This window comes from Macaca nemestrina, chromosome 3 (assembly GCF_043159975.1).
Source record: "Macaca nemestrina isolate mMacNem1 chromosome 3, mMacNem.hap1, whole genome shotgun sequence".
NCBI classification, from domain to species: Eukaryota; Metazoa; Chordata; class Mammalia; order Primates; family Cercopithecidae; genus Macaca; species Macaca nemestrina.
The window spans coordinates 53,645,921-53,662,100 of NC_092127.1; the positions used below are offsets into that span (position 1 = coordinate 53,645,921).

Sequence of the window (16,180 nt, forward strand, 5' to 3'; positions counted from 1 at the left end):
ATATATGTGTGTATGTGTGTGTATGCGCATGTGCGTGCATGTGTATTTGAGGGAGTAATGGCAAAGATGTCCCAAAGAAGAAGAAAAATACAAATTCACAGACTCGAGATGTGCAGGAACCCTTTTTAGCAGGCCAAATGCAAAGAGAATCACACCTAGACGTATTGTAATTAAATTGCTGACAACTAAATATAAATCTTGAAAGCAGTCAGAGTAAAATAAAAATGAAACAAATAATGGTGGAATTCCCTAGAATCAGAAAATATCAATGAGAGCACACAATGAATGGGCCAATATCTTTAAGGTGCTTATAGGAAAAGTGAACAAGGAAACACATGGAAGACAAAAAACAAAAATTCTATATCCAGTCAAACTGTCTTGATAAAGCAAGGTGAATTAAAAATCTTTTCAGAAAATGAAAGCTAAAACAATTTATCATCAAAGATCTGCACCACAAAAGCTGCTATGAGAAATTTTCAGACTCCAAATGGAGCTGACCAAGATAGAGGCTGAGACTAGATAAATACTTTGAATAAATGCAAAAGACTTACTTTTTTATTCTTCTCTTAATTGCCTTAATATACAAGTTATAATTTAATACAAAAACGTAACCTTGTATAGTTATGTTTATAACACATGTAGATGCAAAATGTATGTCCATGGTACAACAAATTTGAGGCAAATTAAATATGAATATTATAAAATTTGTACATTTTGCATAAAGTGTTAAAATATTAACGCTATACTGAGATAAACAAACATAAAATAATCCCAACAGCAACCATACAATAGATACAGAATGATATGGCAAAAGTCCATTAATGGAATTTAAGTGGAATATTTTAAAAAAAGTTGAGCAATTCAAGAAAAAGAATAAAAATACGAAAGACAAATGGGAAAATAAAAAAAGAATCAATAGATATGGATGGAAAATTATAAATACAACTACATTACATCAAATATAAATTGAATTTACAATTCAATTAAAATGTACAGATTGTTCCAAATTGCCAGCCCAAACTCTAAAAACAAAAAATGATAAATCATGTAAAATTATATCTTTCAATAGATGCACTTCAAATGTAAGAACATGAATGACTCACAAGTAAAATATTAAAATATATCCCATGCAAATATTAAACATAAGCAAGCTAGTGTTGCTATATTAAGATCAGATAAAATAAACTTCAAGACAAGCCATTGTACAAGAAGTAAAGAGGGTCATTTAATATAAATCTTAAAAAACTGTATCTTGAAGACTAATTTTTAATTGAGCCTAATCAATAATTTCCACTCATATCTCACATATTGAGAGTTTTATTATTATTCCATACCAGAAATTGTTTACTGACCTAGGATTTGTATATATTCAATATTTTAATGTATCTGATGGTTAAACTGTCATTACATAAAATATACTTTTGATCTTGTGCTGTATAGCCTTTAACTCCCATTTATTTATAGGTCAATGTTATAAGAGATAAGAGGCATTATTAATGCTGCACGACAGAGGCTAAAGAATTCTTGTTCTGTTCTGTACAGGCTCTTGTGCAACAATGAGAAATCAGAGAAAGAACAAGAGGTCATCTGCAGCCAAACCTGGTCAGAAGGATTATAGAACCTTTTATCTTTCTTTTGTTCCCTCAATCCTATTGTCATCATTCAATTAGAACTATTCTTTTGAATAGCTTTAATAGAAAATAAATGGACTTAACTTTTTTTCGGATTTATTGTGCCCTGCATTTCAAAATAAATATTAGTCACTGAGCTAAGATATATCAGACAACATCAGGGATACTAAGTTATTAATCAAATGAATTTTAAAGTGAAAATGCTGATATCAGAGGCTGGATGTAGGCTCTTACCTAGTGAGGATCTGTTAGACAAATAGTGCCTTGTTACTGCTAAAGCTAAACAAATATAAAAAGAAAGCAGAGATGGGTTCCCTTCCTCAGCTTAAGCCATGACAGACACAATCTATTCCTGTTACTACTAATCCTATAATACTTACTTAAGAATTCTTACCTTTAAAAAATTGCTTTTCACAGAATATGTAACTATAAAAATGATGGCATGCTATTAGCATTGTCTATGTAGTCACCTTCTTCATACTTGGTAATATAAACCTATTAGTTAGGATGATCCTGCCACACAAGAAAAAGAACATATTCCCCAAAATGAAAAGGAAACCAGAGTAACAGGTAATGAGTGTTGGCTGTTTAAATATAAGCTCAAATATTTGCCAGAACATGGGGAAATCATGTCAACAAGATTTACAATTACTGTCACATTTTCAAATCAAAAGATTGATAAAAATTAGGGATTGAATTTTCCTGTTTTACCTGAAGAAATGCAGTTGTATATTTTTTAAATGTTAGCAAATATCTAACTAATACAAAATTAGTTTCTTTTCATTGATATTTTGAACATAATAATTTTAAATTTATAATTTAGATACCTAGTCTGATTTTTAAAATAATATTTGAAACCATTTAAAATGCTTAGCTACAAGTAGATAATAGTTGTTTTAAATCAGTTTTGAAAATCAAATTCCAAATTCAGTGTGAGTTTACAATTCTTTTATTCAAAGAATTTAAACATTGTCTTGACATTATGTCACATGTTTAATTCAAACTAGGATTCCTTTCCATTGAAAAATGATTTTAATTGATGGTTTAATTTAAAGAATGACTCGTTTACTGAATTATTTGAATTTTGCATACAGATTGAAATAGTTCACATTAAGTAAGCAATATGCCGTTTAACAGAGTTTTCTTTCTTGACTGGGGTTTACTATTATCAAAAATATTACATATGTTGTGAACATCTTCTGTATGAAGCATATGACACAGGACTTACTCTCTGGTGAAACCATGGTAGGAACAACTGCCATAGAGGCACTCATGGGTATGCCAGCAGAGAAAACAGGTGACCCAAACCAAATATCTCCAAGAACTGGAACATGAAGAAGTCTCCACTTATAATGGCTTTGAGGTGTTGTCTGAGTCTGAGTCGTAACATTGCCCATGCTCCTGCTTTTATCCATTAAAGGAAATTTGAGTGATTTTTTTTTTGGAATAACTGTGCATAATACCTTTTAGAATGTGCTATGGAGCATAAAAATACAAAGTCCATGTCTGAAAAGAAGGACACCGACAAGAGATCAAGTCATATCTCATGATTACTAGCTTTGTGATATTTGCATAAGACATCATTTCTTTGAACTTCACTTTCTTCAATACCTTATACAGGTTTTGAGAGGATTAATGGAATAATAAACATAAAGTGATTAGCAGAAGACCCTTAGAAAAAGACAGCAGTTAGTTGTTATTATCATATTTCACTATGCAAAGTAGTAGTGATATTAGATGTTGCTGATGAAAATAGGAATAAAATGCATATATAAAATACATATATGAACAAGCTAAATGTTAGACCATTCATTCTCAATCATTTCAAACCAACTTCTCATATATTGTAGTGAATTTGTTATCATGCAATGATAAACAGAGGAACTGTAACCCAACTTCATAGGCAGCTACAAAAAAATAATATAATGCCCTAACTGTATTAGGAAACATAAAAGAAAATTTAAGTTAAAAAATAATATGTCCTTTAATAATCACACCTTTGAGAGAAGACACAAGCCTTTGCATCATATTAGACAGACAATTGCCACTGATAGTGGTAGGTGAATATCAAGAGTGGCATTGCCTTTGCTGATACAAGTTTGGGGAAATACTGAACAGTTTTTTATTACATGCCCCCAAATAAAAAAATATTTTCTGTATCTATACAGTTTTAATATTGTTAGAAAAGTATATGCATGCAAAATGTGGTTCCAGAAACATTTTATTTATATACAAAATATTAGTTCTAGGTTTTATCATATATAAATACATATCAGATCATTCAAAATATGTACATGACAAAGGTCTATTTTTGCACAGTGCAGAATATCTAACAGTCCTCATCCATATACATTCAATGCCATCCACATGTGACAAGAAAATGCTCATACAAATTTCCAGATGCCTCACTGAATGGCATTTTCCTTACTATGATACTCCCTTTTGCATAACACTTCCTATGACAACTGAGCAAAGAAGGCATCTTTTTTGTTGTTCCAGCTTTGTCAAAGAAGGATATTAAAATTACGTGGCATTTAAAAAATTATCATACCTTGGGATTCAGATTTTGCAATGCCTTTCTTCTTTTTTCCCTTCCATTCTTCTCTCACTTCATATTTTCTTCTTTCTTTCAAACAATATTTATTAAACAGTTATCATATTAAGAAGAATTTTATTTAGGCACTGATGATAGAATAGTGAACAAGAAAACAGATCTTCCCATAGTCATAAAGTTATGAGATGGAGAGGCTAGAAATGAATAGAAGTAATTACAATAAAGTGTGTGTGTTGGGGGGGTGTTAAATTGAAGATGAGATAATAAATCTGTACATCTAGATAGAAATATGAGATCTTTTGGTTAAGTGTGGATTAGAAAAAAAGGAAGGGACAAAAGGCAGAAGGAAGTGAGAGAGGCTCACAAGGTTGATGACTATTTTACAGAGGAAAGTTACTAATGACATCTCTCAGGAAGGACCACTTGAAAAATACTGATGTGACACTGTGATAAGATCTGAGGGAAACATTTGTCTGGTGAAAAAAATGTAAGAGTAAAGTTCCTAGGTAAGGCAGAACTGGCTTAACATGCTTAAGGAGTGAAAAGTAGCAAGCCTATCTAACATGAAGTGTGTGATAATGGGAAGATAAATGAGAGATTAATTTGGAAAGGTCATGAGAAGACAGTTTGTACAGGGCATTGTAGGAGCTTAAACCTCTTTGTAAAGGAGATGAGAAGCTGTAAGAGGGTTTGATATTTAAAAGCATAACTCCAGACAAGGAATTGAGTAGAACTCTGTGAAATGGGAGATTGTATTGTTGAGGCTGTATGAAAGTAGAACAGACAGTATTTGATGATGTATTGGTGAGGTAGACAGAGTAAAATCAAACATCATGTTTGAGAATGAACATCTAGGTGAATAATGGTACACTTTACTGCAATACAAAAGACATGGGGAGTAGGTTGTGACAGGGACATGGTAGAGTTGAAACAAGATATTTGGAGACATTATGCTTGAATTTCCTATTCAATATCCAAGTGAAAAATCAAGCAGGAAGTAAAACCAAGTAAAATATATAAATTTCGAGCTTAGGCATGAGTCATTACTAGAGAAATACATCTATTTCTCATCAATAGTTTATGTGGATCTTTCGGAAATAAAAATGGAATCTAATAAAGGGATTTAACTACAAAAAATTACAAATATTTTCAAAAATATTAAACCATAAAATGGTTAAAATAGTTTAGTTGGGCAATATAAAATAAATATTTTATGATTGTTAACTAACAGTTATCACTACTTAAAGAGTATTAAAATATTTTCTGTCACTGAAATATAATAATTTCCACAACATTATCAGAAAAAATGCAAAAAGGAGGTTAATTGGTTTTCTCTAAGGTTAAGAGTAATAAACAAAGCTTTTACGTTATTTTGTGATTTCTCACAAAGGAGACATGCATGGTTTTTTAATTACAAAATATATTATTTGTGAAATAGGGTATCATAAAGATTAATCTGTTGGCAATGTGTAGAATAAATTAATATCAACTAGGGGCACATTGAGACATATAAGGTAGACCATCATTTGGAAAGCTACCGCATTACTGAATCTTTCAATAAGGTGATAAAACCTCCCTGGTAAGCAGAAAGTTTATGTGTGTGTGTGTCAGGCAAATGTAAAGAAATGATATCCTGGATAAGATCACCATGAAGTTTTGGATTCTTAATATTTAATAAATATAACACTGACCCTTGATCATCTGTGTTTTGTCTTACTTATTAGCAAAACTAAAACTCAAATTAAACACGTCACTTATTCCACACATGCAAATTTATGAACAAAAGTGACTAGAAAAAAAAAACACATAATTATATCTATTGGTTACAATTTAATTCAGGAAAACAATGTCCAAAATGATTCAGAGATTCTTTTCAGAGAAGTAAATACTGAGATAATTTGTTACCACCAGAGCGTCTGAAGAAAGCACTAAATATGGAAAGGAAAGATGATTACCAGTCACTACAAAAATACACTAAAATACACAAACCAGTAACATTATAAAGCAATGACATAAATAAGTCTGCAATATAACTAGTTAACATGATGAGAAGATTAAATCTACACATATCAATACTAACCTTAAATGTAAATGAGTTAAATGCCCCAGTAAAAAATCACAGAGTGGCAACCTGGATAAAGAACCAAAACCCATTGGTATGCTGTCTTCAAGAGCTCCATCTCACCTTTGCAATGACATACATAGGTTCAAAATAAAGTGATGGAGGAAAATCTAGCATGCAAATGAAAAGCAGAAAAAAGCAAAGGTTGCAACCCTAGTTTCTGACATAACAGACTTTAAACTAACGAAGATCAAATAAGACAAAAAAGGGCTTTAAAGAGGTTCAATTCAACAAGAAGAGCTGACTATCCTAAATATATATGCACTCAACACAGGAGCAACCAGATTAATAAAACAAGTTTTTAGAGACCTTCAAAGAGACAGACTGCCACACAATAATAGTGGGAGATTTTAACCCACAGACAATATTAGATCATTCACCAACACAGAAAATTAACAAAGATATTCAGGACCTGTATTCAGTACTGGATCAAATGAACCTTATAGCTATCTGCAGAACTCTTCACCCCAAAGCAATAGAATGCACATTCTTTTCATTGTCATATGGCACTTACTCTAAAATCAATCAAATAATCAGAAGTAAAACACTCCTCAGCAAATGCAAAATAACTGAAATAACAGTCTCCCAAACCTCGGCATAATCAAATTAAAACTCAAGACTAAGAAATTAACTCAAAACCATGCAATTACATGGAAATTGAATAACCTGCTTCTGAATGACTTTTAGGAAAATAATAAAATTGAGGCAAAAATCAAGAAGTTTTTTGAAACTAATAAAGACAAAGATATAACATACCAGAATCCCTGAGACAGTTAATCCAGTATTAAGGTGAAAATTTGTAGCACTAAACACCCACATCAAAAAGTTAGAAAGATCTCAATTTAACAACCTAACATCACAACAAAAAGAACTAGAAAATCAAGAGCAAACACATCCCAAAGCTAGCAGAAGACAATAAATAACCAAAATCAGAGCTAAACTCAAGGAGATGGATATATGAAAAAACATTCAAAAGGTCAACAAATTCAGGAGGCGTTTTGTTTTGGAAAAAAAAAAAATAAAATAGATAGACCACTATCTAGACTAATAAAGAAGAAAAGAGACAAGATTCATATAAGCACAATCAGAAACCATAAGGGGGATATTACCACAATCCCACAGAAATACAAACAACTATCAGAGGATATTATAAACAACTCTATGCACATAAACTAGAAAATCTGGAAGAAATAGATACATTCCTGGACACATACACCCTCCCAAGACTGAACCAGGAAGAAATTCAATACCTGAACAGACTAATAAAGAGTTATGAAGTTGAGGCAGTAATAAATAGCCTACCAATTAGAAAATGACAGGACCAGACAGATTCATGGCTGACTTTTACCAGATGCACAAAGAAGAGCTGGTACAATTCTTACAGAAACGAATCCAAAAATGTGAAAAGGAGAGATTCATCCCTAACTAATTATATGAAGCCAACATCATCCTGATACTAAAAACTGGCAGAGATACAACAAACAAAACTTTAGGCCAATATCCTTGATGAACATTGATGCAAAAATCCTCAACAAACTACTGGCAAACTGAATCCAGCAGCACATCAAAAAGCTTATCCACCACGATCAAGTAGGCTTCATCTCCAGGAAGCAAAGTTGGTTCAATATTTGCAAATCAATAATTGTGATTCATCACATAAATGGAACTAAAAACAAAAGTCACATGATGATCTGAATAGATGCACTAAAGGCTTTTGATAAAATTCAAATCCCTTCATGCTAAAAACTCTCAGTAAACCAGGTATTGAAGGAACATAACTCAAAATATTAAGAGACATATCTGATAAACCCACAGCCAATATGATACTGAATGAGCAAAAGCTGGAAGCATTCTCCTTGAAAACTGGCACTAGACAAGAATGCCCTGTCTCAACAATCCTCTTCAACATAATATTGGAAGTTGTGGCCACAGCAATGAGGCAAAAGAAAAACAGGCATTTGAATAGGAAGAAAAGAAGCCAAACTATCCCTGTTTGCAGATGACATAAACCTATATCAAGAAAAGCCCATCATCTCAGCCAAAAAGCTTCTTAATCTGATAAGCAACTTCAGCAATGTCTTAGGATAAAAAATCAATGTGCAAAAGTTGCTAGCATTCCTATACACCAACAATAGTCAAGCCAAGAGTCATATCACAAATAAACTCTCATTCAAATTTCCATAGAAAGAAACAAAATACCTAGGAATACATTTAACCAGGAAGGTGAAAGATCTCTACAAGGAGAGCTACAAACAACTCCTCAAAGGAATCAGAAATGACACAAACAAATGGAAAAACATTGCATACTTATGAAAAATAAAGAATCAATATCAACAAAATGACTGTAAAGCCCAAAGCAATTCATAGATTCAATACTACTCCCATTAAACTATCATTGACATTCTTCACATAAGTAGAAAAACTATTTAAAAATTCATGTGGAATCAAGAAAGTGTCCAAATAGCCAAAGAAATCCTAAGCAAAAATAATACAGCTGGAGGCATCACATTACCTGACTTCAAACTATACTACAAGGCTACAGTAACCAAAACAGCATGGTACAAGTACAAGAACAGACACATAGACCAAGGGAACAGAATAGAGAACTCAGAAATAAGACCACACACCTACAACCATCTGATCTTTGACAAACCTGACAAAAACAAGCCATTGGAAAACAATTCCCTATTTAATAAATGGTGCTGGGATAACTGTTTTACCATATGCAGAAGATGGAAACTGAACGACTTCCTTACACCATATACAAAATTTAACTCAATATGGATTAAAGACTTAAATGGAAAACCCAAAACTATAAAAACCCTGGAAGACAACCTAGGCAATTCCATTCAGAGCATAGCCATGAGCAAAGATTTTATGACAAGGATGCCAAAAGCAATTTCAGCAAAAGCAAAAATGGACAATTGAGATTCTAATTTAACTAAAAAAGATTCTGCACAGCAAAAGAAACTACTAAAATAGTAAACAGATAATCTACTGATGAGATAATTTTTCATAAAACAGGCATCCAACAAATGTCTAATATCCAGCATCTATGAGGAACTTAGACAAACAAGAAAAAAACAAACAACCCCATTAAAATGTGGGTAAAAGAAGAAAACAGGTACTTCTCAAAAGAAGACCATGGAAAACTATGCATCCATCAAGAAAAATGAATTTTTGTTTTGTTTTTGTTTTTTGGCAGGGACACAGGGACATGGATGGATCTAGAGGTCATTATCCTTGGCAAAATAACACAGGAACAGAAAAACAAATAAGTAAATGGTGAGAACAAATGGACTCATAGAGGGGTACCATACACACTGGGGCCTTTTGATGGGTGGAGGGTGGGAAGAGAAAGAGCTTCAGGAAAAACAACGAATGAGTACTAGGCCTAATACCTGGGTGATGAACTGATCTGTACAACAAAATCCCATGACACACGTTTACCTATGTAAGAAACCTGTGCTTGTACCTTTGAACTTAAAAGTTTTTTAAAAAAGTATCTACATATTCTCACAAGCACATTTTCCTTACTTGCCAGTATTTGCAAATACTGACTGTGTTTTTGATGTTACTATAGATGTAATGCTATCACGATTCTGCCTAAATTCAATAATTTCTTTTATTTCAGCTTACCTTCTCTTCTTTCATCTTTTGACTATTTATGTACATGGCCTGAGAATGTACACTTTGGCTCTTCCCCACATAAAAAAAAAATGATTTTTCATCATCATAAAAACATAATGTTATTTTCCTGTCTTACAATTTTTTTAAACACTTTTTTTTTCTTGAATCACTATATACCAAAGCTGTTTCCATTTTTTGCAAATCTCTTAAGAAATAGTTTAGGCTAACCATCTTCAAATTCTCACTTTCCATTCTCTCTTAAATTCAATTCAATCAAGATTTCCCTCCTAGAGTTCCCATAAAGACTGCAATAATTTCTAGGCTGTCAAATCAAGTGTCAAATTGCTCCCTTCTCAATATAATTTATTTATTAGTAGCCTTTGACAAAGCTTAACGTGCTCAATCTTGATCCACTACTTCTTTTGGGTACTAAACACCACTCTCTCCTCAATTTTTTTCTACCTTACTTTTAGTCCTTCTCAGTCACCTTAACTGGTTCCTCTTCTTTTCCTATTCTTTTTAACTTCTTTTCTCATGTCCTACATTAAATACTTTAAAATTGTATTTGGAGCATTACTAGTTCTCAACACTTCCACAGATATGAATATGACTATGAATCTGATCTATTGCAGCTATTCTCCACACACCACAAAGAATGCCTAATGTATACAGGTTTTCTTGCTTTTTTCCTTTGACCCTCATCCCTCCCTTCTCCCTTTGTTTTTTCACCACAGAACACCCAGAGAGTTTGATTTAAAATGTAAGTCAGTCCTTGTGCAATGACTTCTTGTTGTATTTAACATATAAGCAGAGATCTTTAGTGGGGCCCAAAAAACCCACAGGAACTGATTCTTCATATTACTTCTCTGACCTTCTCTGCAACTTTCTCCCCCCCCCCCCTCTCTCTCTCTCTCCCCTCCTCTCTCTTTCTGACCTTCCAGGCACTATGACTTCCTTGCTCTTGGGCTAATATTTCAGGAATGCTTCAAGCTTCGCACATTGGCTATTTTTACTCATTTTGTTTGGAATGTTACACACCAGAAAACAAATACCTACCCTCCTTACCTGCTCCAGACCTTTACTGAAATTTTGTTTTCTCCAGGATGCCCTGATTTACCTTTTTTAAATAACAGCTGCACTTTTCCTGGGAATTAATGAACTCCCTCATTGTACTCTGCTTTCAAAGGAAGAAAAACCTCCATTTTTTATGATATTCTAATATTATATTGTCAATCCTCATTATTTGTAGAGTCCATATTTGCTAGTTCTCCTAGCTGGGATTACAGGCGCATGCCACCATGCCCGGCTAATTTTTGTATTTGTAGTAGAGACGGAGTTTCATCATATTGGTCAGGCTGGTCTCAAACTCCTGACCACGTGATCCGCCCACCTCAGCCTCCCAAAGTGCTAGCATGACAGGTGTGAGCCACCAGGCCTGGCCTATATATGTTTATTCAAAGAAAATAATAGATTCGTTACACCTCAACCTCACAAAGCAGCAGTAAAGAATGCTTAATTTCATGAAAAACATCTGCATTATTTTGTTATGCTTTTATAAATTCAAAACATTTCAAAAGAAAGAGTAACAATAAAATGAAATTATTGTCTCATCACTTGTCTTTCCAAACAAACTTCAACATATCTAATCAAAATGTTTCTCTTTTCTTAACATTAACAAATAGTGTTCTAAAGTAATCCAATAACTGTTCCAAAACATTGGACATGCTACAAAGAAAATATCTCTATATCTTTTTAGAGTATTGGAAAATTAATCAAAAAATTCTAAGCTGTTTCAATGACAAGTGCATTAATCTCTAAGTAATTGTATTGATATTTCAAATAGTATATTTTACAAATATTTTTCATGACATTATAAAATTAATCTTTAAAAATGTCTTCTTTGTTGCTGTTAAGCAAAGAAGAAATCAACTGTTTTAATGGATTACTTGGACTGACAAACAGCATGCAGGGAAATACCACAGGAACTCTGCCACGGGGACCTCAAACATATGTTGTCAAAGACCACATCCCCGGTCAAAACATATAATGCAAAACAAAATGTGTAATTGATTGTTAGCTAGCCACTATTTTCCTCTAAAATCGAAAAAGTGTTTAAATATTCCAGCTTATAAACCAGAGTATAGTAACAGAATAAATAAGAGCTTAACAGATTCGGTCTATGGTAAAGTGTCAATTAATCAATTATGAACTTTCACATCACTCTTGTAATACAGTGTGTCCTAAAATTATATGCTACTGTTTCTCATTCTTTTCTGCTTATTTCTACTAAGAGCTTTGCTATTATTTGCCTTACAGAATTATTGAGCAAATATTTTATGTTAATTTGTGTTGATGCCCTAAGAAATTAAGTCAGAATGTTTTGATTAATTTTTCAGAGTTCTTCTATTCTATATTAACAGGAAATTGTATATTTACAGTTTTAAATGAAGGTTAAATGTGATTGTATTTCACAGTGCATTTAAAATGCAATAATTTTTCCAAGTTTCTTTAATAATGAGACTGTGGAATTTCATTAACTATTCACATATAAAAATACAATATGTTTGGAGAGAGATGAGGTAGAAATTGTGTTGCATATTAACCATTGGATTGAATTATAATCTTAGATTAATTCACCTTCACTTGATCCAAAGCAGAGATTTTATTTTTATTTGGTAAATGTACCTGTTCTTTACATTTATGTTCTAAACAAGACTCATAACTGACCAAATGGGTGGTAGTTATTTCATGACTACGTAGGTTTATGATAGAGTTAGCTATGTGTCTTCGTTAAACACAGTAGGTTTGTTGACAATATTACTACATACATGAATTATAAAGTACAGATTTAATGTATCTTATTTCAATGGCTTGTGTGGGATTTTAAAATGTGCTTCCTTAGAGACAAATTTATCGTAATAATAGTAGAAGAGCTAAAATTTAATTTATATAAATGACAAACTTGGGCAAAAACCCATGTAGAGTTTAACTTCTACTCTATCTGGTTCAAGAAAAACATTGTATATTGCTTTTCAGAATTATCGTAGCTCTTGCTTATTTAAAAGATATTATTAGTCCTTAGGGCCTGGGACAAAGATGGCATAAGGTAAATCACTTTATGATGATTCAGACCAAAACAATTTTGCTACCCATAGCCATAAATATGAAAAATAATGGTATAATTTAAGATAAATATTCTGTTCACTGAATGATTTACTCTAATGTGAATCTATCATTTGTCACAAAATTTCATTTAAAAATAGCTAAATGTGTGCTTTCTATTTGCAGTACCTTTTTTTAACTTCTCTTCTTCATAACTCATTATTGAAAGAATAAACATTTAAACAAATAGTAAATAATGACAGGAGAGCCAATGAATGTCTTCCATGATTTTTTGTTTAAGCAATTATAATGCAGGAAAACAGCTAACATGACAGGTAAGTATATAAAAGGATAAACAGATAGATAAACAAATTGAGAGAAGGATAAATGGTAAATGAATGGATATAAATATATAAATATACATTTAGAAAGCTATACCTCCCAAATATTAACTATGTTAATTTATAGACATAAGTTTCATTAAAATTTTATGTTTCTGCATGTGTAGTTTTCTTTCTTTCTTTCTTTCTTTCTTTTTTTTTTTGTCCCTTATGGTCTTTTATTTTTTATTTTATATTTATTTTTTATTTTTTATTTTATTATTATTTTTTAATATTATACTTTAAGTTCTAGGGTACATGTGCATAACGTGCAGGTTTGTTACATATGTATACATGTGCCATGTTGGCGTGCTGCACCTATCAACTTGTCAGCACCCATCAACTCGTCATTTACATCAGGTATAACTCCCAATGCAATCCCTCCCCCCTCCCCCCTCCCCATGATAGGCCCCAGTGTGTGATGTCCCCCTTCCCGAGTCCAAGTGATCTCATTGTTCAGTTCCCACCTATGAGTGAGAACATGCGGTGTTTGGTTTTCTGTTTTTACGATAGTGTACTGAGAATGATGGTTTCCAGCTGCATCCATGTCCCTACAAAGGACACAAACTCATCCTTTTTTATGGCTGCATAGTATGCCATGGTGTATATGTGCAACATTTTCTTAATCCAGTCTGTCTCTGATGGACATTTGGGTTGATTCCAAGTCTTTGCTATTGTGAATAGTGCCGCAATAAACACAAGTGTGCATGTGTCTTTATAGCAGCATGATTTACAATCCTTTGGGTATATACCCAGTAATGGGATGGCTGGGTCATATGGTACATCTAGTTCTAGATCCTTGAGGAATCGCCATACTGTTTTCCATAATGGTTGAACTAGTTTACAATCCCACCAACAGTGTAAAAGTGTTCCTATTTCTCCACATCCTCTCCAGCATCTGTTGTTTCCTGACTTTTTAATGATTGCCTTTCTAACTGGTGTGAGATGGTATCTCATTGTGGTTTTGTCTCATTGTCTCATTGTGGTTTTGATTTGCATTTGTCTGATGGCCAGTGATGATAAGCATTTTTTCATGTGTCTGTTGGCTGTATGACTGTCTTCTTTTGAGAACTGTCTGTTCATATCCTTTGCCCACTTTTTGATGGGGTTGTTTGTTTTATTCTTATAAATTTGTTTGAGTTCTTTGTAGATTCTGAATATTAGCCCTTTGACAGATGAGTAGATTGCAAAAATTTTCTCCCATTCTGTAGGTTGCCTGTTCACTCTGATGGTAGTTTCTTTTGCTGTGCAGAAGTTCTTTAGTTTAATTAGATCCCATTTGCCAATTTTGGCTTTTGTTGCTGTTGCTTTTGGTGTTTTAGACATGAAGTCCTTGCCCATGCCTATGTCCTGAATGGTATTACCTAGGTTTTCTTCTAGGGTTTTTACGGTATTAGGTCTAATACTTAAGTCTCTAATCCATCTTGAATTAATTTTCATATAAGGAGTAAGGAAATAATCCAGTTTCAACTTTCTACTTATGGCTAGCCAAATTTCCCAGCACCATTTATTAAATAGGGAATCCTTTCCCCATTGCTTGTTTTTCTCAGGTTTGTCAAAGATCAGATGGCTGTAGATGTGTGGTATTATTTCTGAGGACTCTGTTCTGTTCCATTGGTCTATATCTCTGTTTTGGTACCAGTACCATGCTGTTTTGGTTACTGTAGCCTTGTAGTATAGTTTGAAGTCAGGTAGCATGATGCCTCCAGTTTTGTCCTTTTGACTTAGGATTGTCTTAGCAATGCGGGCTCTTTTTTGGTTCCATATGAACTTTAAAGCAGTTTTTTCCAATTCTGTGAAGAAACTCATTGGTAGCTTGATGGGGATGGCATTGAATCTATAAATAACCTTGGGCAGTATGGCCATTTTCACGATATTGAATCTTCCTATCCATGAGCACGGTATGTTCTTCCATTTGTTTGTGTCCTCTTTTATTTCACTGAGCAGTGGTTTGTAGTTCTCCTTGAAGAGGTCCTTTACATCCCTTGTAAGTTGGATTCCTAGGTATTTCATTCTCTTTGAAGTAATTGTGAAAGGAAGTTCATTCATGATTTGGTTCTTTGTCTGTTACTGGTGTATAAGAATGCTTGTGATTTTTGCACATTGAGTTTGTATCCTGATACTTTGCTGAAGGTTCTTATCAGCTTAAGGAGATTTTGGGCTGAGACAATGGGGTTTTCTAAATATACAATCTTGTCATCTGCAAACAGGGACAATTTGACTTCTTTTCCTAACTAAATACCCTTTATTTCTTTCTCTTGCCTGATTGCCCTAGCCAGAACTTCCAACACTATGTTGAATAGGAGTGGTGAGAGAGGGTATCCCTGTCTTGTGCCAGTTCTCAAAGGCAATGCTTCCAGTTTTTGCCCATTCAGTATGATATTGGCTGTGGGTTTGTCATAAATAGTTCTTATTATTTTGAGATACATTCCATCAATACCGAATTTATTGAGCATTTTTAGCATGAAGGGCTGTTGAATTTTGTCAAAGGCCTTTTCTGCATCTGTTGAGATAATCATGTGGTTTTTGTCTTTGGTTCTGTTTATATGCTGGATTATGTTTATTGATTTGTGTATGTTGAACCAGCCTTGCATCCCAGGGATGAAGCCCACTTGATCATGGTGGATAGGCTTTTTGATGTGCTGCTGGATCCGGTTCGCCAGTATTTTATTGAGGATTTTTGCATCAATGTTCATCAGGGATATTGGTCTAAAATTCTCTTTTTTTGTTGTGTTTCTGCCAGGCTTTGGTATCAGGATGA

The 16,180-nt window shown here is 33.2% G+C and overlaps 1 long non-coding RNA gene across 1 annotated transcript in view; it reads left to right on the forward strand.

Annotated features, from left to right (window-relative positions):
- The first annotated feature begins 1,543 nt into the window (after nucleotides 1–1,543).
- LOC105486066 (uncharacterized) overlaps nucleotides 1,544–16,180 on the forward strand; it is a 52,655-nt gene continuing 38,018 nt past the window's right edge. The window contains exon 1 of the long non-coding RNA XR_989926.2: nucleotides 1,544–1,602. This is a non-coding gene — a long non-coding RNA (uncharacterized lncRNA). The remainder of the gene's footprint in view (nucleotides 1,603–16,180) is intronic.